The 27156-nt window shown below is 44.6% G+C and overlaps 1 protein-coding gene across 2 annotated transcripts in view; it reads left to right on the top strand.

Moving 5' to 3' along the window:
* Positions 1-20169: 20169 nt before the first annotated feature.
* Positions 20170-27156, top strand: part of LOC144686547 (inositol polyphosphate 1-phosphatase-like) — a 70505-nt gene continuing 63518 nt past the window's right edge. The window contains exon 1 of one of the 2 annotated variants that reach the window (XM_078551874.1): positions 20170-20471. The gene's annotated coding sequence lies outside the window, so the exon portion shown is untranslated. The remainder of the gene's footprint in view (positions 20472-27156) is intronic. The other variant, XM_078551875.1, reaches the window with a different exon arrangement.

Here is a 27156-nt window from a genome sequence, read left to right as displayed (position 1 = left end):
CGTCCTATGATGAGAGGCTGTGAAAATTGGGCCTATACACTCTGGAATTTAGAAGAATGAGAGGTTATCTCTTTCCATGACAACATGATGGGTGAGGTCAGCTATGGCAGTGCAACATTGGAACACTTTGAGATCTGCAGTGGGGTCAAACACGGTTGCGTTCTAACACTGGTGCTCTTTGGCATATTCCTCTCTTTGCTGCTGTCATAGGTGTCTACTCACATACCAAAACAGCCTTACTTGCCTGAGGTCCAAGACAAATGTGCGCCAAGTCTTCATAAGAGAGTTGCTGTAGGCTCACAATGCCTCACTAATATTCCATACTGAGAAATACCTGCAGCGGCAAATGGACAGACTTTCTTTTGCCTGTAAAGAGTTTGGTTTGACCATCAGCATGAGGAAGACAAGTGTCATGGTCCATACTGCCATCTACCAGCATTGACAATCTGATGCTGGAGGTTGTTAACAACTTCACATATCTGGACTCCACAATCATCAGCAATCGGTCACTTGATGCTGAAATCAATACATGCATTGCAAAGCTGCAGCTGTTATGTCCAAGCTGATTAAGAAAATGTGGATCAACAGCAACTTGACTGAGAAGACCAAACTACAAGTCTACCAAGCCTGCATCCTCAGCGCACTCTTCTACAATGGTGAGACCTGGACAACATATGCTAAGTAGAAGGAAAAGCTGAACAGTTTCCATCTTTGCTGTCTCAGACATATTCTCAGCATCTCTTGGCAGGACAAGGTCACCAACTCAGAGATCCTGGATGAGATTAATTCCATCAGCATACATTCGTTGCTAAGCTAAAGACACTTGCGCTTGTTTGGCCACATTCATCAGATGGATGACAGCCATATACCCAGAGACCTTTTGTTTGGTGAAGTGGCCACTGGGTCACAACCTCTTGTGACAAGGACACGTGCAAGAGAGAGATGAAGATGGCAGACATTGGCACTGACAACTGGGAGTCGGTCGCTGATAGCTGTGACCTCAGGAGGCTGACTGTTTGGAAGGGCATTGGAAAAGGTGAGCAGAATCAAAAAGCTTAGCTGGCCAAGAAGAGGGCCAGAGAAAACGGAGGCCAGCAAATAGTGAACCTTCTCAGCTCACTGCCTTCCTCTGCAGCAAATGCAGCAGATACTGCCATGCCAGAGTGGGGCTCATGAGCCAATCTGTCTTCTGTCTTTCAAGCATCTTCTCTCCAAGGGTTGGCTGCACTATGAACAACCTTTCTCCTATTCTCTGCTGCCCTCACTGCCTGTCCCATAGAGATGCCAGTCCATGTTCTTATATTATCCACCCATGCCATCTTGAGTCTTCCTTGTGCATGTTTTCCAGGTGTTTTGCTTTGTGTTATTTCATTTTCCAAACACTCCCCTCCGCTTGCATCACATGTCCAAAATATGTGAGCTTCCTTGATATCGCTGCCTCAAACGAGTTCCTCTTAACACCAGCTTTCTTGAGCACCCATTCATTTGTTCGCTTGGCCGTCCATGACACAGATAATATCTGTCTGAGTCCTTTAATTTCAAATGCTCTAATTTGAGCTTTGTCAGTCTTCTTGATGGTCCAGCTTTCACAGCCATACATTGTCACCGGCCACACAAGGGCATTCAGAAGATGAATTTTCATTGTAATCAAGATGCTGTGACTACTCCAAACTCTATTCAGTGAGTTCACAACGCGATGATCCTTGTTAAATCCAGCCTGAATTTATTTGGTAGACTCCGCATCTTCCATGATGAGTGACCCAAGATAGCAGAAGATATCAAACTATTCAAACTGAACTCCGGTAATCAGAATCTTGGAGATCTTTCCGCCCATCCCCATCATCTTTGTCTTGTCCACATTGATCAGGAGATTGTATTTCCAGTTAACTTGATCAAGATGATCCACCAACTTCTGTAGCTCTTCCATTGAGTTAGCGAGCAGAATAATGTCATCAGCATATTGAAGATTCAAAACTCACCACCTGCCAATTAGTATCCCACCTTTGGTATCTCACCACCCGCCAATTAGTATCCCACCTTCCCATCAAGTGTCTTTCTCATAACCATTTCTGCCAGGATTTTGAATAAATATGGTGAGAGGACACACCCCTGCCTAAAACCCTTTTTGACTTTGACCCATTCTGAGAGGGTGCCGGCAACTCTGATCCTAGCTCATTGCTTACGATAAAGTTTGGCTAGCTAATCGATTAAATGTGGTGGGTATCCCATGTCTAACATCGTCAGCCAGAATTTCTCATGTGAGATCGAATCAAATGCCTTCTCAAAATCAATGAAACACATGTATATTAGCTGCTGAAGTTCTTGGACTTTGCGCATTATCAATCTAAGATTAGTGACTTGATCTCTGGTTCCGCTTCCACGTTGAAATCCAGCTTGTTCATCAGCAATCCATCTCACTGTCTTTTTCTAGATCCGTTCCCGAATGATCCTGACCAAGATTTTACTGGCATGGAAGGTCAAAACAATTGTTCCATAATTGTTCTGTTTCAGGTCACCTTAATTCGGAAGAGGGATAAAGTTAGAGTCCTCCAGCCAATTGCTGGTCTCCCACAGTGCCACACATATTCTATACATCCTGTCCACTACAGATTCTCCTCCCATTTTCTGCATTGCATTCAGTCAGCTTCTGACAAGAATGAATCGGAAGCAAAGAAAATTGAAGCATGATGACCGCAAATTTTGTGTGAGTACCTTTACGAGGATCACAGTGAATCGGAATTTAAAGGCAAAGTTGAATGTAAGCCTCCCCCACTTTGAGCTGAGGTACACCAAGTCATTCATCAGACAGCCAGCTGTAAGGCCACAGGCCCAGATTATATACTTGAGCCACACTAGGCGATGCTTAACACAGATTTGACCACCACAGTACCAACGATGGTCTTACGAAATAGAAGGCAATCACAATTGATCTCTTTGAAACATACAAGATTCTGAAGGAGCTTGACAGGATAGAGCTTGTTTCTCCTGACTGGGGAATCTAGAACACGGGGGTACAGTATCAGGATAAGGGGCTGATCATTTAGGACTGAATTGAGAAATCTCTTCACTCAAAAGGTTGTGAATCTTTGGAATTCTCGACCCCAGAGGGGTACGGATGCTCCATCTTTGAATATAGTTAAGGCAAGAAAGATAAATATTTGGTGTCTCAGGGAATTAAGGGTCATGGCAAGTGGTTGGGAAAGTGGATTTGAAGCCATAGATAAGCCATGATTGCATTACATGGCAGAGCAGGCTCATTGGGTGTATGGTCTACTCCTTCCCCTATTTCTTATGTTCTTATGACTTCATGCTCTATGGTTAATTTGACTCATTAAAAAATATACAAATAGTCATTTGATACTACAGAACTTGAGTATTGCTGGAAAACTACATTTTGTCGAAGCTTTTCACCTTGCACTCATCAGGACAATCGCAAGAATACCAATGACAGCGGAAGCATCAACTTTATGCTGTATAAGAAGAGGGTGCTGATTGGTTGGCAAGTGGACTCTGATTGGTAGAGGCATTGCCATGGAGAATGCATCAGTTAATGGTGACTGACTGTTTACTGCCAAGAATTGTTTGAAATTTAAACCAGGCAACTTGACTCTGATTAGTCAAGGCATTGCCCTGAAGAATGAGCCAGCGAATGGCTATCACTTATTTTGTTTAGCTGAAACAGGTGCAATGTGTGTACACGTTCTTTCTGTCTGCAAAGAACAGGGCCCTGTGTATGAACATATATAGCTTCCAGTACATGCAAATGCGCCACACTGCAAGCCTGACTGACAATCTTAAATTGGTTGTCGGTGTAATTTTTAGCGCATTGAGGATTATTTAGCAAATGTTGTCCAATGGCAGAATCACATCTAATGTTGGACACTATGTTTTGAGTTTTGCAAACAGGGACTAGTGGTTGGGTACAGTCTGCACCTTGCACGTTACAAACAGCGGAAGGGATATGCTGTTTGATACGATCCACCAGTCTTTGGGACGTATGGACTGCATACCTAGCATCATACTGGCACTGAAATTCATATACCACATTACTTGTTTGTGTGATAGGCAGAACGTCTTTTTGACTTGATGGCAGCATCTTGTTAGTGGCAAATACCACTCATGTTGCTATTTCACAGTAGCAGAAGCAAAACAGCTATCTTCACCTATTGCTCAAATTTTTCAGATACCTTGTCCTTCCAGTGCAAACTGAGGTCAACTGGGCACTTTTCAGGACTGAAAATGACAGCCTTAGGCCCGTTCATGAGTTTGCATGATTTATAGCGCAAAATGATCTGATCAGGGTAGCCATTGTCCCGTAGGATGTCTTTGATGCACCCTATTTCAGCATCAAGCTTTCATAGTGAGCAAATGGCTTGTGCCCTCTTTACAAGGTTACCGATAAGGCCAATCTTACAGCACGTGAAACTGTAAGAATCCCAATGTGTATATTGACCAGTGAAGATAAGCTTGCAGTAGATCATGGCAGAGAACCTCCTGGCAGATTTTTCAACTAGTACGTCAAGGAAAGGGAGTTCATTTGGTTGCTCCATTTCAAAGGTGATGGAGCCCATTAAGACATGCAGGGAAATTATTAAATGCTGCTACAGATTTAAATATAGCAACTGTATCATCCACGTATCGGAAATATGCGAGGGGTAGGAGGTTAGGTGTCATTCCATTGAAGACACGTTTCTCATGGAAACCAACAAAGATATTTGCAAGAGCTGGGCCTAGAGGGGATCCCCATGGTCCCCATGATCCCTAACACCATCTATTTGGCCATTCATGGTGTCATTAAAGCTGAACTCAACTGTGCGAGTTGCCAAGTTCATAAGCTCACTGAATACTGATTCGTGTAATGATATTGGGTCTAGATCACCATGATATAGTGCTGCAGTACAAATATCTATGACTACCTTAAGTGGTGAATAGGCTAGCAATGTCAAATGAGCGCAAGGACAAAGCATTGCTATCGACATGCAAGTCCTATATGGTGTTCACAAATGTGAAGGAATCCTTCACTGTGTTTCTGGAAAACTTGTTCAAAACTGGTTGTAACAATTCGCCCAACCATTTGGCTTATTCATGTTGTGCAGAACCGGTCATAGATAAGATAGCGCATAAAGGGACATCACTTTTGTGTGTCATGGGCAGTCCATATTTATGTGGATGCAGCGAGCCGTGAGGACGAACCTGTCTAATATATATCATGTGGCAGCTCATTGCTCTTACACAAGTCCATTAAGAGTTTTTCTTAGCTTACTTTTGAGCAAGACTGTCCAGTCATGTTGAGTGACAGGTCCAAAGGTCACGAATTTGAATCCATCATTAAGAATGGCATGCATTTTGTTGATATAGTCATGCTTGTTAAGGATTCCTGTCCTTTTGTCGGGTTTACTGATGTGTATGTCAGGGTTGGTCTTAAGGCCTCATAACATTCACGTTGCATGTGAAAATCACACTGGTCATTTGGAATTCCGTAATGTGCGTGTGCTAGATCAGCTTGGCGTGCTTTCAACAATTCAGCATCTTCAGTGGATGCTGGCTTGTGGTGGAATAGTTGGGAGTAGAGGAGTTCAAACTCAGCAAATACCTCTTCCCTTTTGATTTGGGATGAAGGCACATCACAATTGAAACCATGCACAAGAACAAACTCCACTCTCTGAGAGTAGATGGTCAGAGAGATTTGTGATCACACTGTATATCGCGCAAACCCATGAATGGGGCTAAGGTCGTCACTTTCAGCACTGAAAAGTGCTCAGTCTACCTCAGATTATCTTGGAAGGGAAAGGTATCTCAAAAATTTGAGCAACAGGTGAAGTCAGCTGTTTTACGCTACTACTATACAGTAGCACCACAAGTGGTGTTCGCCACTAACAGGATGCTGCTGTCAAGCCAAAAAGATGTTCTGCCTATCACACAAATGAATAATGTGGTATATGGATTTCAGTGCCAGTGTGATGCTAGGTATGTAGGCCCCATGTCCCAAAAACTGGTGGATTGTATCAAACAGCATGTCCATTCCGCTGATCGCAACGGGCAAGGTACAGACCGTAACCAACCAGCCCATGCTTGCAAAACTCAAAACATAGCATCCAACATTCTAAAATTGGGCAACATTTGCTAAAAAATTCTCAGTGTGCTAAAAATTACACCGACAACCAATTTAAGATTGTCAGTTGGGCTCACAGTGTGGCGCATTTGCGTGTACTGGAAGCTACATATTCTAATGCACAGAGCCCTGTTCTTTGCAAACAGAAAGAACATATACACACATTGCACCTGTTTCAGCTAAACAAAATAAGTGATAGCCATTCGCTGGTTCATTCCTCAGGACAATGCCTTGACCAGAGTCGAGCTACCTAGTTTAAATTTCAAAGAATGCTTGGCAGTTAACTGTCAGTCATCATTAACTAGTGCATTCTCCATAGCAATGCCTCTACCAATTAGAGTCCACTTGCCAACCAATCAGCACTCTCTTCTCATACAGTAGAAAGTTGATGCTTCTCCTGACATTGGTATTCTTGCGATTGTCCTGATGAGTGCAAGACAAAAATCTTGAACAAGATATCTTTTTTCAGCAATATAAATATATCACATCCAGGAGATGTCCATTATCCCTCATTTATGAGAAAGACCTTTCAAACTCAAATGGGTCCTAGGGTTCTGCAGAACTATTAGTGCTGTATGCTGATGAAAAGTTCAGAGAATTTACTTTACTGTTCTTATGCTTTTGCAGTAACTGTGGAACAGTGGATTGTATATCGGAACAATGACAATGCAGTGGATAAGTGATCTTCCAGATTTTTTATACACTTATCAGGAACCTATATTGCAGTGAAAAAATAATTGATTTTGGAAAACACTGTTGGATATGCAATGATAGCTTATGACAAATAGCTAACCAATATGCAAAGAATATTTTTGAAAACTCATTTTTATTCTTTTTGTAATTATCTTAAGTTTGTGCTGTACAGTCTGTTTCCTATCTTGCTTATCAATGGAAACAACCTGTTACTTAATGCTTTTTAGCTCTCCATAATTTTGAAAACCCCTCATAAGTCACCCCTTCATCTTTTTTATCTAGTCAAAGAAATCTTAACTTCTCAAGTCTCTTCCTAACTGAAACTCACTATCCCTGGTATGTGGTTCCATAATGTTATATCCTTCCCATGTACACAACAGTTTAACCAAAATGGAGGAGAAGACAAAACATACAAAGAGTAAGATCTAGGTGTAACATCCTACTAACTTAAGGCTCAGCATAAATAAAAACAGGGAAGGCCATCCAAACTCATTTTAGGTCATCCATTCGGAAAAGCCCTATCCATTATGTCATCTAATCGTTCTTTTCAGGCACTTACAAAGTTTTTACTTGCACTGTGTTACCCGAAAGTTATTTCGATATTTATATAATTCCTTATGTAATAATCTGATATCAGTACTAAATGACCCTTTACATTGGAACATAGGAACAGGAGAAGACTATTCAACCCCTCACGCCTGATCCGCCATTCAATTACATTACAGTTAACTTGCACCTCGACTCCAATTACATAATAAAAATCAATTGACCTCGCCTTGAAAATTTCAATTAATCCAGCATGCACAGGCTTTTGGGGAAGAGAATTCCAGATTTCCATTATGGTGTGTGTGAAAATGTGATTTTTAATTTTACTCCTGAATGGCCTCGCTCTAATTTTTGACTTGAGCTCCTTTGATCTGGGTTTCCCCACCTGAGGAAACAATTCCTTTGTATCTACTTTATTGCACCTTAACACCTCAATTAGTTACCCCTTCAACCTTCTAAATGCAAAGGAATACAAACCAGGTTTGTGCCACCTGGCCTTATTTTTGAACCCTTTAAACAATGCTATCATTCTGGTGAACTAGTACTGTACCTCCCTCCACCTCCACTACTTGAAATTTCTTTCTATGTTTATATCATTCCGGAGGTGCGGTGCCCAAAACTGCACTTAACATAGGGTTTTTCCAAGGCTCTGTACAACTGAAGCATCAATTCTTCCTCTTTATATTCTATCCTCCTTGAGATAAAGGCCAACATTCAATTAGTGTTTATGATTACTTTTTGTACCTGTGCACTAGTTTTTAAGGAATCCTTTTGCTCCTCCACAGTTCATATTCTATTACCACTAAGATAACAGTGAGAGATGAGTAACTGTTTCATTAGTTGTATTTCTCCTGTTCTTGATATTCAACTTGATATCATTTACCCGATTTAACATTTCCATAAGGGGAACTTGCTTTTGGGGCATAGTCATGGGCGAGCCCGTGTGGGCTACAACCCACCCGTTTCTGAGCCTTGGTCAAATTCTGGCAAAGTATAGCAGTGGAATATGGATTTCTCCAAGATAGCAGTTGGACATGAACATGAGCAGCTTTAGAACATACACCATATGGGAGATTGGTTATCAGAAAAGGGATTAGTAAAATGGTAAAAGATGGGTAACATGAACAGATATAGAGCGAAGCTCTAAATGTACCATTATGTGTACCATCTGCAAAATGTTCCAATATTGCATATATTGGGATGATTCAAAGAGAGCAGTATTTAAAACAACTTAACAGTACTACATCATGTGGACTGCTGTGGTTCAAGAAGGCAGTTCACCACCACCTTTTCAAGGGCAATTGGAGATGGGCAATAAAAATGAATAAAAAATAATGAGTGGGGTGGAGGGTTTATTTCACAAAAAAAAGGTAGAAATACGCAGTAGATCAAGCAGCATATGTGGAGCGAAACTAAGTTAATGTTTCAGATCAATGATCTTTCATCAGAAATGAAGAAAGAAATGAGTTTTTATGCCAGTAGAAGGAGGGAAGGGGCAGGAAGAACAAAAGGGAAGATCTGTTACAGGGTGGAGGACAGGACTAACAAAAAATTTCATGGTGCAAAAGCCAAAGGGAGTGGTAATGGATACAGTAAAGAAACAAAGGTTGTGTCCAGATGAGCATGAACAGCTATAGAGCAGCCATTTGAATGGAGAATGAAGAGATAAGGAAAGAAAACAAGCCAGCAAAAAAAAAAGAGTACAAGATGGAGGCAGAGGTTATTACCTAAAGTTGTTGAACTCAATATTGAATGCAGAAGGCTGTAGGGTACCAAGACGAAAGATGCGGTGCTGTTCCTTGAACTCGTGTTGAGCTTCATTGAAACACTGTAAAGCCATGGAAAGAAAGGTCAGAGTGGGAGCAAGGAGGAGAATTAAAATGACAAGCAATCAGAAGCTTGGGGTCATGTTTGCAGACTGAATAGACGTGTTTTGCAATGCGGTCGCCCAGTCTATGTTTGGTCTCCCCAATGAGGAGGCCACATCGTGAACAGCGAATACAGTATACTAAATTGAAAGAAGGACAAGTAAATTGCTGTTTCACTTGGAGGAGAGTTTGGGGCCTTGAATGGTGAGAATAGAGGAGGTTAAAGGACAGGTATTGCATCTCCTGTGCTTGCACAGTTAAGTGTTGTTGGGAAAGGAGGCTAAGGGTGAGGGTCACCCGGTGTTGCTCCACATCTGTTAGCAGAATCATGTAGGTTGAGACAAATGTCCATCTCTTATTTTCTTTAGCCCCAGAGCTTACATTCCATTGTGAACAAATGATACATTTTTAGATGTAGAATGTAGCTAAACAGCAATGTTACATCCTCTTATCAATAATCCAAACTGATGTAAACAATTCACGTAAAAATGCTAACCTATTCCCATGAATACTAAAGGAATTAAGAACAGATGTTAGTAGTAATTCCTAGCAGAATATCAGGAAAGTATGTTTTTTTTTTAAGTATAGGTGTTTTGTCCTACAGATTTGGTTAATAGGTCAAAGAATTAGTAAACTAATACCTTATTTATATATGTGGGCCTGGATATTCATCCTCAAGGTGGGGTGCAGGAGTTGGGAAAATTCCTGGCTTGACCTGTCCTTCTTAGGAGAAAGTACCCGCAAAGGCTGGATCTTCATTGCTGGCAGGCGGGTGCAGGCTGGAGTCTGGCCAGCCAACCCAATAGGGACTGCCAGGTGCAGAGGCAGGCTGTTTAAAGGTCTGCTTTTGTACAGTGGGCCTTTCATTAGGCTTGTTGTAACACCTGTGCCCCAGAGAAAACATTGTTTGATTGACAGCTCAGGCTGCCTGATCTCTGCTGTCAATTTCACAATGTTTATTTACACAATGTTAAGTAGTTTCAAGGGCTTATGGTTTTTGTTATTGATACCTTAAAGGGTCTGGATGATTGACACTTTTATTGCCTCTTAAGTGAAATGACTTTTTTTAACATAGTAGAAAGTTATGAATGAAGTATTTTTTTAAAAGCTTTTTTTGTTACGTATCCTACTGTCACTATATGGTTAATTGGTTCTATACAGTGTATAGTGGGTCAATGGGCATTGAAGTGCCATAGCTTGACATGGAGAGCATGAGGGGCCCTGAAGGGGATACAGGGGCAGAACTTGTCATAGGAGGCATGATAGACCATAGGGGGGGTGGGTGGAAGGACGGAGCTTGGCATAGGAGATATGAGGAGGACTTTTTGAACTTACCTTTTAAACGGTCCCCTCATGCAGACTTGGATTCACAACTACTTGAGGGGCCATGAACCACAACTCTTCAAAAACCTAGCTGGACTCCATGAAAATTGCAGAGGAGTAGGAGATACCTATCTCCTCAATGGAGACAGCCAGGCCGGGGGTGCTGGATGTGGGCTTTCTTTAGGAACCAGCATGGGAATGGGGTCAGGAATCCCAGAATCAGGACCTGCCCACCATTTTTAAAGGGCTCCCAAGTCATCTCAACTTGATAAAAATCTAGGCCATGATTCTTGTTCAAAGATAAGGGGCAGAATTTTACATCCCACGGGCGGACGGGTGGGCGCCCGACCCAATCAGGCATAAAATTGTGCTCGATAACGTCGGGTGAGCGTCCCGACATCATGGTGCACTCGCTCGATATTTCAATTGGCGGGCGTGCGTGGGTGCTGGAGCATTAAGTAACAGGCCACACAAGGGCTTTAACCATAAGACCATAAGACATAGGAGCAGAAATTAGGCCAATCGGCCCATCGAGTCTGCTCCGCCATTCAATCATGGCTGATAAGTTTCTCAACCCCATTCTCCCGCCTTCTCCCCATAACCTTTGATCCCCTTACCAATCAAGAGCCTATCTATCTCGGTCTTAAATACACTCAATGACCTGGCCTCCACAGCCTTCTGTGGCAATGAATTCCATAGATTCACCACTCTCTGACTAAAGAAGTTACTCCTCATCTCTGTTCTAAAAGGTCTTCCCTTTACTCTGAAGCTGTGCCCTCGGGTCCTAGTCTCTCCTAGGAAAGATCTTCCCCACGTCCACTCTATCCAGGCCTTTCAGTATTCTGTAAGTTTCAATCAGATCCCCCCTCATCCTTCTAAACTCCATCGAGTATAGACCCAGAGTCCTCAAACGTTCCTCATATGTTAAGCCTTTCATTCCTGGGATCATTCTCGTGAACCTCCTCTGGACCCTCTCCAGGGCCAGCACATCCTTCCTGAGATATGGGGCCCAAAATTGCTCACAATATTCTAAATGTGGTCTGACCAGAGCCTTATAAAGCCTCAGCAGTACATCCCTGCTTTTATATTCTAGTCCTCTCGAAATAAATGCCAACATTGCATTTGCCTTCCTAACTACCGACTCAACCTGCAAGTTAACCTTAAGAGAATCCTGGACTAGGACTCCCAAGTCCCTTTGCACTCCATATTTCTGAATTCTCTCCCCATTTAGAAAATAATCTATGCCTCTATTCTTCCTACCAAAGTGCATAACCTCACACTTCCCCACGTTGTATTCCATCTGCCACTTGTTTGCCCATTCTCCTAACCTGTCCAAATCCTTCTGCAGCCTCCCCACCTCCTCAATACTACCTGTCCCTCCACCTATCTTTGTATCATCTGCAAACTTAGCCAGGATGCCCTCAGTTCCTTCATCTAGATCATTAATGTATAAAGTGAAAAGTTGTGGTCCCAACATTGACCCCTGCGGAACTCCACTAGTCACCGGCCGCCATTCTGAGAAGGACCCCCTTATCCCCACTCTCTGCCTCCTGCCAGACAGCCAATCTTCTATCCATGCTAGTACCTTGCCTCTAACACCATAGGCTCTTATCTTACTGAGCAGCCTCCTGTGCGGCACCTTGTTAAAGGCCTTCTGGAAGTCCAAGTAGATAACATTCATTGGCTCTCCTTTGTCTAACCTACTCGTTACCTCCTCAAAGAATTCTAACAGATTTGTCAGGCATGACCTTCCCTTGATGAAACCGTGGTGACTTTGCCCAATTTTACCATGCACTTCCAAGTATTCTGAAATCTCATCCTTAATAATGGACTCTAAAATCTTACCAACGACCGAGGTCAGGCTAATCGGCCTGTAATTTCCCGTCTTTTGCCTCACTCCCTTCTTAAACAGGGGGGTTACATTAGCGATTTTCCAGTCCTCTGGGACCCTCCCTGACTCCAGTGATTCCTGAAAGATCACCACTAATGCCTCCACTATCTCTTCAGCTATTTCCTTCAGAACTCTGGGGTGTAATCCATCTGGTCCAGGTGATTTATCCACCTTCAGACCTTTCAGTTTTCCTAGCACCTTCTCCTTGGTAATGGCCACCATACTCACCTCTGCCCCCCGACTCTCTTGAACTTTGGGGATGTCACTCGTGTCTTCCACTGTGAAGACTGATGCAAAGTACCTATTCAGTTCCTCTGCCATTTCTTAACAGTCCAATTGATGGCAGTATTTCATTGCCCGCGCGATTTCGCGCTCATCGCATGGGCAAAACAGGCAGGCGGCCAGCTGACATTTTCAAAAACCTCATCCACGGGTGGGATAAAAACGGTCAACAGCATTGCCAGTGTGAGTCATGAGGAGTTTTGGAGATGGTTTGCTGCTGGTTGCTTATTGGTACTTGGCAGCTTCATCTCTGTTCGGGGCTTCATTCTTAGCATTTCCAGGCTTCATTTCAGGACTTATTGGTGTCTGCAATCCCGGAGGATTCAAACCGTGTGGATCATTCCAGGTATCAGACAGCCGTCCATTACCCTAGTAATGGGAATTGTGGTCTCCGCTGGAGGCACCTCCTCAGAGGAGGAAGAGAGGAGCAGAAGGGAGAAGAGGCCTGGTGCCCCAATGCAGCTTCCAGGGAAGCGACCTGTGGGAGGAGAGGCTCATACAGAAGGGGCGCAGGGCCAGCAGGCAGTCCAAGGCGGAAGGGGCCGCAGAAGACGCCATTATCCTGCTGACAGGGTTCACAGGCAGCGATGCAGCTAACTCAATATGTCTGAGGTGTAATGCTGAAGGAGGCTCTGCCTCTCAAGGGAGACTGTGATCTCCATTTGTCAGATGATTGGGCCTGAGATCAGCTCTAACTGTGTGGGTGGACACCCCATGCTAGTGGTTCTGAAGGTCACAGTAGCCGTCAACTTATATGCCTCCGGCTTTTCCAGGGGTCAGTGGGGGATCTGTGTGGAGTCTCCCAATCGGCTGTCCACTGTTGTGTCAAGCTGGTGACAGAAGCTCTGTTCAGGCGGGTCTTGGCCTTTATTCTTTACCGTATGGACGAGGCCAGCCAAGCTGAGCGAGCCAGAGGCTTTGCAACAATTGCTGGGTCCTCCCGCATCCAGGGTGCAATAGACTGCACACATGTGGCCATCAAGGCGCCAGCGGGTCAGCCAGGTGCCATCATCAACTGGAAGGGCTTCCACCCCATGAACGTGTAGATAGTGTGTGATCACAGGATGCTGATTTTACAGGTCTGTGCAAGGTAGCCTGGCAACTCCCATGATGCTTACATCCTCAGACACTCCCAAGTGCAGAGGCTCTTCACTGCTCCAGCCCAACTGGATGGATGGCTGCTGGGTGACAAGGGCTATCTGTTGGAGAGGTGGCTCATGACACCTCTCCGCCACCCAAGAACAGAGACAGAGAAGCGTTACAATACGAGTCATGCCTCCACAAGGGCAGTGGTAGAGAGGATCATAGGTCTTCTCAAGATGCGCTTCTGATGCCTGGACTGATCAGGGGGAGCACAACAATACCCTTCAGAGCGGGTGTCATTGATAGCATGCTGTGCTCTCCGCAATCTGGCACTGGCAAGGGTGGGGGGGCCCCACTGGAGGAAAAGGATCTTGAGACAGCTGCACAGGCCACAGATGATGAATCCAGTAGTGAGTCCATAGATGAGAATGGTGAGGAGAACGCTGAGGGCATGGAGCCAGACCTCAGTAACCTGCAGGGAGGCTGGTACACCTTGATCCAATGCTCCTTCAGCCAGGCTACCAAAAATCAGCTTCAACCGCATGCTAGGGCTGCTGCCTCCATCCCGGTGGCATGAAATGACCCTTTCATTTGAACACAAAGAACACTAAGTGCTTATGCAATAAAGCTCAGAACCACCTACATCCAGCATTAAATACTGGTGTTCCCCGCAGCAATGAAATAAAAAGGTGAAGCATACTGAGGCTATGACAAAAAAAACACAACTTATCTCATTCTTACAGTTCAATAATATTTACATAAATGTTTCTGGTCTTCAACCCCGGACTAGTACACATAAAGTCAACATAAATGAACATAAAATCACCCGTGACCTGTCTCTCTTGTATTCATGGTGCCTTTAACTTACGTTTGTGGGTGCTACATCTTGGTGCTCCCCCCTCGCTGGTACCGGCATAGGAGACAGCATGCTGACTGTACAGTCTCATTGGCCTTGATGACCTTGGCGGGCGTCCTCTAGCCAGTGGAGCCTGTGTTGGCCCTGCCTGGGAGGGAACAGCTAATGCCACGGCTGGCATCTCTCCAGTCACCGCAGCCTCATCAGATGCCACAGTCACTGGCAGAGGGGCAGAGGAGCTGCTGCCATCATCCAGAGCACCCCGAGAGGAGCCCGCAAAGAAGACAAGCAGCTCTTGCGCCATCGTGAGGTCGCTCTAGACCTCCCTGCTCACCACTGATGGACGGACAGCTAGCTGGGACACTGGGTGCCTCATCCATCTCCCACACTGACACTGACCACCTGAGGCCAGTGCCTGTGTGAGGGCTTGCAGGTCCGACACAACCCCGATTCTGTTCCTGGAGTTGCCTCTCCATGAGAGTTGGCACCCTCTCAATGGAGGAGGCAGTGCACTTGGCCATGACAGTCAACGCAATGCTGATGCTCTGCACGGACTCCTCCATCTCATGGACGTCCAGCATCTGCCACCTAATGGACGACTGCAGAGGCTCATCATCAGCCTTCGACTGAGCATCGTCCTAGTCTCCAGCAGTCCTCCAACTGCCGGCACCCTGGGCACTCTGTCTCTGCCTGCACTTCAAGCGAGTGTGAAGTGCTGTCACCAATGTGCACCGAGATACTAGTCGCCGATCTAATGCCCACTGAGGTGCTGGTATCTGCACTGGTGCCTGCGTTAGAAAGCGGGTGTGACGCAGATGCAACAGAAGCTTGGTGGTCCTCCAGTGTAAGGGGTGGCTCTTCAGGGTCCCCAGAGCACACACCTGCTGGCAAACCTAAAAGAGAGAAAAAGGACATATCATTAGGCAAAGTCATCACATTGTCACTGTGCATGCCAGGTACTCTAGTGAGACAATGGAGATCTGCATCACAGTGCCATCGTCTTCCAATGATCAATGGGGTCTCCAGGTTCGAGGCTCACATCAATGAAGAGACTACACTAGAATGGTTGCACAATCTGGAAGTCTCACCTCTGTGCACTGCACTCTTACCTTCATCTGGCACCCCACATCTCCATGCCCGGTTGCATGGGGCATGTGCCGGCTCTCAAGCTCCAGGGCATCTTGCTGGTATCTGGACTGGATTAGGAGGCTAGCGAGGCCTCCGCTGGTCCGCAACCTTTCAATATTGCTGTGGGCCGTCTTCTCCTGAAACAACAGAGGAGCACTGATTAGTCCACTCTGTACCTGCAGCGCCATTGCAGCCTGGCCAACCCCAGCTGAGGAGCATCTGGCAGGGCACATCCAAGTCATGGGCCTTGAGCCGGAAGGGTCTCAGTCCAAGCAGCCAGGGCTCACTCCCTTGGCCAGCTTTAGTGTCATTAACAGTTGGCACTCAGACTCTAGCACTCCTGAGGTCCATGGGGGTACGGCCACACCTTAACACTTCAACACACTGACCGATGCCAATATGGTACTCACCCTTTCTGAGCACAGCAGGTCATTGAAGTGCTTCCAGATGTGCTGTACCACATCATGGTTGCTCACCATTGCTGCAACCTCTTCCCATGCCCTCTTTGTGAAGTTTGGTGGCCTCTTCCTCCTCCCATCCCTCTGGTCTCCCTCTCGGCAGCCACCTCCCTAGGGGGATGGTGAGGCACTCAGCAGAAAAGCGGGGGGGCCGAGTGCCCACCCAACCTGCCCTCCCGTGTCCAGCCGCACTCGAATCCATAGCGACAGTACAGGAGATGTCCTTCCCTGGCAGCCTTCCAGGGGTGCCTGGGCTGCTTTTAAGCTGTCCGCCGGGTCGCCATTGGACCCAGCGGCTGACAGGGGCCTGCCCTCACTCGGCCCTTTCCGGCCTGCACGGAGCTGCATTTCACACTGGGCGGGCCATAATTGGCCCATCAGCATGAAATCATTGTTGGGGCCCAATCCCAGGCTGCGGACCGTTTCCTGGCAGCTCCCTGGCCCACCTGCCCAATGACCTCAAAATTCTGGCCAAGGTGTCATACTAAGTTCAAGATGCTGAGATTCAAACCTTTTGCTTATTTCTTTAAAGCTGACAAAGAAACCCTGAATTACCCATGGTGTAATTAAGACAGATACAACTGCTTGAACCCAAATTTTTTCAGTACCTTTAAGGTCATTTAGTCCATCAAGAAGAGTTTTTTTGTAAGGAGCTGCCTTCCTGCTCTCAGGCTGCTTTAACTGTTAATTCCCATTGGCAGAAATTCAGACTGAAATATTTTTAAAAGTGGTTAAGATAAAATCCATAAATATGAGTAAAACCAATATAAACCCCTAAGAATATGATATTATTATTAAAATCTTACACTCTGGCCCCTTACCCTCTCTAGATCTTTTCATTGAGAATGACCAAACTGACACCAGTCGTCTCAATTTCTCTGCTCCTCTCAAACATTCTAACCTATCTCCCTCTGAATTTGCTACACTCCATCTCTCAGATCCAACCCTAACATCATCATCAAACCCCATGACAAAGGTGGCACTGTTGTTGCTGGCATACTCACCGTTACCAAGCAGAGGTCGAACACCAATTTTCTGACACTTTCTCCTATCTCCATGACCCCACAACTGAACATCAAGCTATTGTATCCAGGACTATCACTGATCTCATCTTCTCTGGAGATTTTCCCTCCATAGCCTCCAAAATCATAGTCCATCAACACTGAACACCCCGCTTCTATCTCCTCCTCAAAATCCATAACAAGACTGGCCAAGTCAACCCACTGTTTCAGTCTGTTCCTGCTCCACTGAACTTGTTTCTTCCTATCTAGATTCCATTTTTTTCCCCTTGTACAAATCCTTCCTACTTACATCTGTGACTCTTCTGATGCCCTATGTCACTTCAACAATTTCCAGTTTCTTGACACTGTCTCCTCTTCACTATGGATATCCAATCCCTCTACACTCCCATCCCCCACCAGGATGGTCTTAGAACTCTCCGCTTCTTCCTCAAATGAAGGCCCAACCAGTCCCCCACCATCATCTCCGCCTGGCTGAACTTCTCACTCTGAACAAATTCTCCTTCAATTCCACACACTTCCTCCAAATAAAAGGTGTTGCTATGAGTACCTGCATGGGTCCTAGCTATGCCTGCCCTTCGTGGGATATGTGGAACATTTATTATCCAAGTCCTACTCAGGCCTCCTCCCTCATCTCTTTTTCCAGCACATGGGTATTGGTGCCACCTCCTGCTCTTGCCTGGAACTGGAGAATTTCATTGACTTGGTTTCCAATTTCCACCCTTCTCTCATCTTCACCTGCTCTATCTCTGACCCTTCCCTTCCTCAATTTTTTTATTCATTCATGGGGTGTGGGCATCGCTGGCTAGGCCAACATTTATTGCCTATCCCTAATTGCCCTTGAGAAGGTGGTGGCAAGCTGTCTTCTTGAACTGCTGCAGTCCATCACAGTGCTGTTAGGAACAGTGACAATGAAGGAATGGCAATATATTTCCAAGTCAGGATGGTGTGTGGCTTGGAGGGGAACTTCCAGATGATGGTGTTCCTATGCATCCTATGCAAAGCCCGTGTCTTTCTAGATGATAGTGGTCATGGGTTTGGAAGGTGCTGTGTAAGGAGCCTTGGTGAGTTTCTGCAATGCATCTTGCAGATGGTACACACTGCTGCCACTGTGCGTTGGTGGTGGACGGAGTGAATGTTTGTGGATGGGGTGCCTATCAAGCAGGCTGCTTTGTCCTGAATGGTCTCTGTCTTTATGTGTGGGCCAGGGCTATCAACCAATATTAACACATACAAACATACGAATTAGGAGCAGGAGTAGGCCACTTGGCCCCTCGAGCCTGCTCCACCATTCATTAAGATCATGGCTGATCTGATTCATTACAAGCCCACTAACTCTTACAGCTACCTCGACTACACTTTGTCATATCCTGCTTCCTGTAAGGTTTCTGTTCCATTCTCACAGTTTCTCCATCTCTGTTGCATCTATTCTGATGATACAACCTTCTACACCAGTGCTTCTGATATGTCTTCCTTTTTCCTCAACTAAGGATTCCCACCCAGCGTATTTGAGAGGGCCCTAAACCGTGTCTGACCCATTTCATGCCTTTCCTCTCTGACACAGAACCATGACAGGATTCCTCTTGTTCTCACCTTCCAGTCCACCAGCCTCAACACATCATCCACTGCCATTTTCAGTAGCTCCAGTGTGATGCCACCACCAAACACATCTTCCCCTGTCCTCCCCTTTTCAAGCGACTGTTCCCTCTGTGACACCTTGGTCCACAACTCAATCACCCCTAACACCTCTCCCTTCCAGATGGCACCTTTTCATGCAAGTGCAGGAGATGTAACACCTGGCCTTTCACCTCCTCCCTTCGCATCATTCAAGGCCCCAAACACTACTTCCAAGTGAAACAGCGATTTACTTGTACTTCATTCAATTTAGTATAATGTGTTTGCTGTTCCCAATGGCTGCCTCTACATTGGGGAGACCAAATGCAGACTGGGTGACCACTTTGCAGAACACCTCTGTTCAGTCCGCAAGCATGACCCTGAGCTTCCTGTCATTTGTCATTTTAATTCTCCACCTTGCTCCCACTCTGACCTTTCTGTCCTTGGCCTTCCATAGTGTTTCAAAGAAGCTCAACACAAGCTCGAGGAACCGCACCTCGTCTTTTCTCTCAGTACTCCAAAGCCTTCTGGGCTCAATATTGAGTTCAACAACTTTAGGTCACGACATCTGCCTCCAATTTGTTTTTTTCTTTTATTTTTCTTTTTGCTGGCTTGTTTCTTTCTTTGCCACTTCATGTTGCATTCAGATAGCTGCTATGTAGCCATTTGTGCCTCATCTAGACACAATCTCTGAAGAAGAGTCATACAAGCTCAAAGTGTTGGCGCTGTTTCTCTCTCCACAGATGCTGCCTGACTTGCTGAGACATTCCAACATTTTCTGTTTTTTATTATTATTGGGCACAACCTTTGTTTCTTTACTGTATCCATCATCAGTCTCTGGCTGTTGCATCATGAAATCTTTTGTTAGTTAATCTCTCCTGCCCTCCACCCTATCACAAACCTTCATGTTGTTTTCTTGCCCCTCCCCCTTCCACTAGCCTGAAAACTCTGGCATTTTTATCTTCCTTCTGTACCAATGAAAGGTCATCGAGCTGAAAGTGAACTCTGTTTCTCTCCACAGATGCTGAGTGACCTGCTGAGTATTTCCAGCATTATTTTTTTGGTTTGTTTTATGTTTCAGACTTGCAGCATCTTAAGTATTTTGCTTTTGTATTCGGATTTTATTTCATTTACGTGGCTGGGTGAAGTATATAGTAAAACTGCACCGAGAACTGAGTAGACTAAAATTAAAAGCTGCTATTTTTTCTGGAGGTTACTTACTGGTGGATGATTTTGATGCAATTTAACTGAGTGAGGGGGGTGAAGTTCCCATCTCACCCTCTGGGTGGCAGTCTTGCTGCGCTGGATTCTCGATACTTGCACTCGAGCAGCCTGTGGTTTCGCAAAGCGACAGTGCCCATCCATCATCACAAACTATTGACGTGAGTGTGACTGTGGTTGTCAGCGAGACCTATCACTCCTTCTGTCCCCCCCCCCCCACCTCACCCCAGATCAGGTCATTTCTACCGCTGGTCTTTTGCATGCCGCCGCTGACTGTGCAGCCACCACCCCGGATTCAGAGAATGGCCTCCTGAGTTGCTGTCCCACCGAGCGTCTGAGCACCGCCGTGTTGGGCGGACCAGCACCAACCAGTCAAGGTAATGTGATCCGGCAGCTTGCATGCGGGCACCGGCGTTATTCGCTCGGAGACCCGAGAATCTAGGAGGAAACGAGGGCTGATTGTGCTTGGCCTTTATATACTGGAATGGACATTTTGGAGACTTGGAGCTGACAGCATGCAGACAACTACCATTGCAAAAGGCGAGCTTTTGCTTTGCACCAGCTTTTTCCACCCCCCCCCCCCCCCCCTCTCCCCCCTCTGCCCAGGGTACATTTTTGGGTGCTTCGTGTTGGGGGATTGGTGAGGGTGGGGTCCGAACAAGGAGGCAGATAACCTCGGAAGCCTCACCCGCAAGGAAATAACCTGTAGGGCAGCTTTCGTCTTCTAGGGATTTTTAGCTCCATACAATAGACTCCCTCCCTTTACCCACTCTCTCCCGGGCTACTTACTGGTAAGTATAGCCCAGCACAGTTTGCACATCCTCCATGCTGCAGTGCAGGCAAGCGAAGGAGGGTTTCGTCGCCGCCTTCACGACCGATAGAAAGCCGCTGTGTCCTTCCTAACCATTCACATTGTGTGGTTACGGAATGCTTCACATGCCCTCGAATTATAATTTTATTCGATGCATATGTTAAACGTGCTTGTCTTCCTGGGTGGGGGAAGAATAGGCAGGAGAGACATATTTTGTTTTCGCAAGAACAGCAGTTGACTCACCAAGATCCTTATCCCTGCTGTTAATTTCCTCTGCTGCCCTTCTCTGACTCCTTGGAGCACAGTGATACCATTTCCCCAAGTGACAGCCATTTATGTGTGGCCTTGGCAGTGAGCGTTAGCAAGATATTCAACTTAAAGGGCAATCACAATTGGGCCCACTCCTGCCACCTGGCAAGTATATCTCCAGTAGTGATTACTGGATAATGATCAGAAACATGAAATCCTGCCTGATTTCCCCTCCTTAACACAGAGTCGCTGAGGCCAATCGTAATGCCTGTACCACATCCAAGGTCAGCACAGGGCAGGAAAGTAACAGATTTATAAACAAAACCATTTCATAATCTACTTCGTTCCTTCATTGTACTCTCCAGTGCCTCAGGGCAGACAATTAGCTGCCTGGCTGATTCTATGAAGTCAAGTGGAGGTCAATTAAATGAATAAGACCATAAGACGTAGGAGCAGAAGTAGGCCATTCGGCCCATCAACTCTGCTCTGCCATTCAATAAGATCATGGCTGATCTGATAATCCTCAAATCCACTTTCCTGCCTTTTACTGTGCACTGTTCTGATCTCCATGTTACAAAAAGGACATAGAGGTAATGGAGAAGGTCCAAAGGAAGGATTGTCAAGGATAATACCAGAACTGAGGGTTTTAATAATCAGGAAAATCTGAACAGACTGGGACTCTTTTCTCTAGAAAAGAGAAGACTATGAGATGACCCGACAGAGCTTTTTTAAAATTATGAAAGAGTCTGATCGGGTAGACAACAACTTTTATTTGTATGACATCTTTAATGTAATGAAACATGCCAAAGTGCTCCACAGGAGCATTGTAAGACAAATTATGACACCGAGCAAGATAAGGAGACATTAGGTCAGATGACCAGAAGCTCAGTCAAAGGGGTGGTTTTAAGGAGGAAAAGTGCCAGAGACATCTAAGGGAGAAATTCCAGAGCTTGGGGCCTAGGCAACTGAAGGGACAGCCACCAATGGTGGAGCGATTAAAACAGGGGACACACAGGAGGTCAGAATTAGAGGAATGCAGATATCTTGGAGGGTCATGGGGCTGGAGGAGAGTACGCAGATAGGGAGGGGTGAGTCCATGGAGGAATTTGAAAGCAAGCATGAGAATTTTAAAATTATGATGCTGCTTGAACGGGAGCCAATGTGGGTCAGTGAGCACAGGGTAATAGTGAAACTGCACTTGCTACAAGTTAAGACGTGGGCAACAATGTTTTGAATGACCTCAATTTTACTGAGGATAGAATGTGGCGGTGCATTGGAGTAGTCGAGTTTAAAGGTGTTGAAGGCATGAATGAGAGTTCAGCAGCAGATAAACTGAGACAGAGATGAAGTCGGGCAATATTATGAAGTGGAAATAAGTAATTTTAGTGATGGCAGGAATATGAGGACGGAAACTTATCTTGGGATCAAATGTAACATCAAGGTTGCAAACCGACTGGCTTAATCTCAGACTGTTGCCAAGGAGAGGGATGGAGTCTGTAGCTAGGAAATGGAATTTGGAGTGGGGACCAAAAGTGACTTCAGTCTTCCCAATATTTAATTGGAGGAAATTCCTGCTCATCAAGAACTGGATGTTGGTAAGCAGTCTGATAATTTAGCAACAGTGGAGGAGTTGAAAGAAAATGTTTCCACTTGTGGAGGAGATCTGAACTGGTGGTGGAGTCCAAGTTGCTGTGGCATCATGCACTTAAATTACATGAATGTTGTAGTCCGGAGTTATGAATATTCTTTCTATCTATAGTTTTTAGGCTTTTGCCTCTAGTTGTATAGAACTTACAGCAAGGAGCAGGCCATTCAGCCAACTCTTCTCTTTTCTCCTTAATGTGCTTATAGGCTTTCCTTTCAATGCATCCACGCCACTTGCCTTAACTATTCCATATGGTAATAAGTTCCAGATTCTAACCACTCTATGGGTAAATTGGTTTCTACTGAATTCCCCATTGAACTTCTTGACAATTATCTTATCTTATATGTATTGCCCTTACTTTTGATCTAAAAGTTGTTGTTGTCTACCCGATCAAACCCTTTCATAATTTTAAAAAGCTCTGTCGGGTCATCTCGTAGTCTTTTTTCTAGAGAAAAGAGTCCCAGTCTGTTCAGATTTTCCTGATTATTAAAACCCTCAGTTCTGGTATTATCCTTGACAATCCTTCCTTTGGACCTTCTCCATTACCTCTATGTCCTTTTTGTAACATGGAGATCAGAACAGTGCACAGTAAAAGGCAGGAAAGTGGATTTGAGGATTATCAGATCAGCCATGATCTTATTGAATGGCAGAGCAGAGTTGATGGGCCGAATGGCCTACTTCTGCTCCTACGTCTTATGGTCTTATTCATTTAATTGACCTCCACTTGACTTCATAGAATCAGCCAGGCAGCTAATTGTCTGCCCTGAGGCACTGGAGAGTACAATGAAGGAACGAAGTAGATTATGAAATGGTTTTGTTTATAAATCTGTTACTTTCCTGCCCTGTGCTGACCTTGGATGTGGTACAGGCATTACGATTGGCCTCAGCGACTCTGTGTTAAGGAGGGGAAATCAGGCAGGATTTCATGTTTCTGATCATTATCCAGTAATCACTACTGGAGATATACTTGCCAGGTGGCAGGAGTGGGCCCAATTGTGATTGCCCTTTAAGTTGAATATCTTGCTAACGCTCACTGTCAAGGCCACACATAAATGGCTGTCACTTGGGGAAATGGTATCACTGTGCTCCAAGGAGTCAGCACCTACAGGAGAGAAGGACAGTGGAGGAAATTAACAGCAGGGATAAGGATGTTGGTGAGTCAACTGCTGTTCTTGCGAAAATAAAATATGTCTCTCCTGGCTATTCTCTCACACTCTAGGAGGTCTTGTTGAGCAGTGGGTAGCGTTGCTGCCTCTGAGCTAGAAGTTCTGGGTTTGAGCCCCACCCCAGGACCTGATGGCCAAGGAAGGTGCATTCATTATGCAGTCAAACGGGTTTTGTATCAATCTGCAGATCGTTCCAATGCATGTCAGTGGCAGGTGGTAAGAGCGGGAGGTCAGCCATTTGATGGAAAGAATGATGGCTGAGACGCCTTGTCAATTAAGGGATGCCTTTCAATGAGATTGAACCAGCGTGTCTCTGTGCTTGCAAAAGTTTTGGTTGAAATGTGGAGCGAGAGGCGAAAAAAAATTCCGATTCACACATGAGGTAGTGGTGGCAGTGTTTGGACACAGTGTGTAGAGGAGGACAACAGAAGGGTGAGCAGGGCACTATTATGACACAGCCGATGGTAAAGGCTGAGTTGTTCAAATCCCAGAGGGAAGCTTGAAACAACTGTCATAACTCATTTCTGCAATTTGTATGTTTTGAGATGCAGGCTTTGAATTCAGTAGTAATCAGACCTCCGAGTCTCAAGAGGTTTTTTATAAAACTAAATTAAACATTTATTAATACAAGAAAGATTCTAAGCACATACATATGTCTACAAACTTACAATTATAATAGCTACAAAAATCTCATAATTAACCTGACTCTCAGTTAGACCCCAGGTAAGGCAACAGTAAAACACAGATTTAAACACAAAGCACATTCTTGACAGTCGCATTCAAAATGAGTATCATTCAGCTGTGGGTCCTTGCAGACAGACTTGAGGCTTACAGGCTGGAGGCTTTAGATCATAGAACCCCTCCTCCTTTTGCCAACAGCCTTCTCTTCCTTTATACATATTTTCCTCTTTGAATGCAAATTCTCATTGTCACCAGGTTTTTTTTAACTTAACATCTTCTGACAATAAAACCCTTTCATAATGCCCACTTTACTAGTAAGCTTTAAAAAAATAAACACAATGTTTCTGAGCTTCACCTGGTTAAGTATAATATTTCACTCGTTCTTTTAAATGGTCTGTTTAAAAATGCAAATTTCCCCCTTTACGCCTCACCTTCTATTTCCCTATGTTCATCTAATTACCATTTCAAACCTAGTTCTCTTCTATACATCAAAGCCTCTAGACCAGCTGGCTTTAATCCAATTAAGACATACACACATGTAGACACAGACACCACTAAACTCTATTTAAAAATAATTTCCAATAACATTATAGACATTATTGTATCTTCTTGACAGGCACTAAATAAATCTTAAACAAAAACAGAATTACCTGGAAAAACTCAGCAGGTCTGGCAGCATCGGTGGAGAAGAAATCAGTCAACGTTTCGAGTCTTCATGACCCTTCGGCAGAACTGAAGCATAGTTAGGAGAAAGATGAAATATAAGCTGGTTTAAGGTGGGGGGGCCGGGGGAGAGTCTTTTTATTTCCATTTTATTTTATTTCTATTTCATCTTTCTCCTAACTATGCTTCAGTTCTGCCGAAGGGTCATGAAGACTCGAAACGTTGACTGATTTCTTCTCCACCGATGCTGCCAGACCTGCTGAGTTTTTCCAGGTAATTCTGTTTTTGTTTTGGATTTCCAGCATCCGCAGTAGCTTTTAGCTTTTTGTTTTTAACTAAATAAATCTTGCCCTTGTTTGTAAAATAGTTATTTTTATTTTGTCCAAGGACAGCAGATTCATAGGAACACCATCACCTCCTAGTTCTTATCACCATCATAACTGAGTCATATTGAACCAGGTTTTCATCTCCCAATGGAGGTGGGAATGGTGTTGGGAATGTAAAAAAAATAGGATTTTTGACTGCAAATTGCATTTCGCAGTGCTTTTCTGACCTTGTGCTATCTTTGTGTGGCCTTTTTGCGGGTCAGGCAGGCCTTGAGTGTAAACCCCACATGTATCTCTTATGATGATGGGGGCGCCATTGTGAGGGCCATAGGAAATTTGAATTTCCTTCCCCACTCTATTTTCAAGTGCTGGTGTAGATTATGGAAGCTCTTAAAAAAAAAACAGGCTTGAGAGTTTGTGACCACTGGGGGAAGCCTGCTGAAGAGTCTGGAATATTCTGACAGGTAGGTGTTAAATTTTTTGACACGTTCAAATGTCTTTATTAGATGCTGTGTTGAAATGTAGATGTGATTTTAATGCAATGATTGATCATGGGACTCTGTCCTGCAAAGGTAAGTTCACCCATTACATTGACCATCTTTGTGTAAGTGTTGAAATACATTGTAGTACTTTTCCCAATGGAGAAATTGTCATAATACATTCAAAACTATAACATCCGCTGGGAAATGCTCTGGTCATGTTTTGCACTGAGAAATAAATGGCCAGTGATCTTTAGCTTTGAAAGAAATGGCCCTGCTGTTGAACTTTAAAAAAAATCTAAGCACCTGCAGCACTCCATTAATTAACAGGCAATCTACTTTGTAATGGAAATGAAGCATCACCTGGAGCTTAAACTAAAAGGCCATCTGGTGTTTTTTTCAATGATAGCGCATTAGAGAGAGATGACCTACGTTCAGGAAACCCGGATGTAGAAGCAGTTTGGGTTGAGATGAGGAAGGCAAGAAGTCAGTTGTGGGAGTGATGTACAGGCCCCCTAATTGTAACTACACAATGGGACAGAGTATAAAAGAAGAGAAAATGGGAGCTCGCCAGAAAGGTACAGTAATAATCATGGAGGAGTTTAATCTACAGAAAGACTGGAAAAATCAGATGGGCAAAGGTAACGTAGATGATGAGTTCATTGAATGTTTTCAAGATAGTTTCTTAGAACAGCACATTCTGGAACCAACCAGAGAGCAGGCTATACCAGACCTGGTATTGAGATTCGAAATGGGATTAATTGATAACCTCCTAGTGAAGGCACCCCTAGGTAGCAGCGATCATAATATGATTAAATTTTACATTCATTTTGAGGGAGAAACGAGTGCATCCAAGACTAGTATTCTAAACTTAAATAAGGGCAGTTATGAGGGCATGAAAGCAGAGCTAGCTAAAGTGATGGCAAATAAGGTTAAAGGATATGTCAATAGAAGTTCAATGGCAGACATTTAAAGGGATATTTCAGAATACACAGAATATATAGATTCCAATGAGAGAAAAATCCTAAAGGGAGGGTCCACC

Source organism: Cetorhinus maximus, chromosome 11 (assembly GCF_964194155.1).
Source record: "Cetorhinus maximus chromosome 11, sCetMax3.hap1.1, whole genome shotgun sequence".
In the NCBI taxonomy this organism is placed as follows: Eukaryota; Metazoa; Chordata; class Chondrichthyes; order Lamniformes; family Cetorhinidae; genus Cetorhinus; species Cetorhinus maximus.
This window is presented reverse-complemented; position numbering and strand designations above follow the sequence as displayed.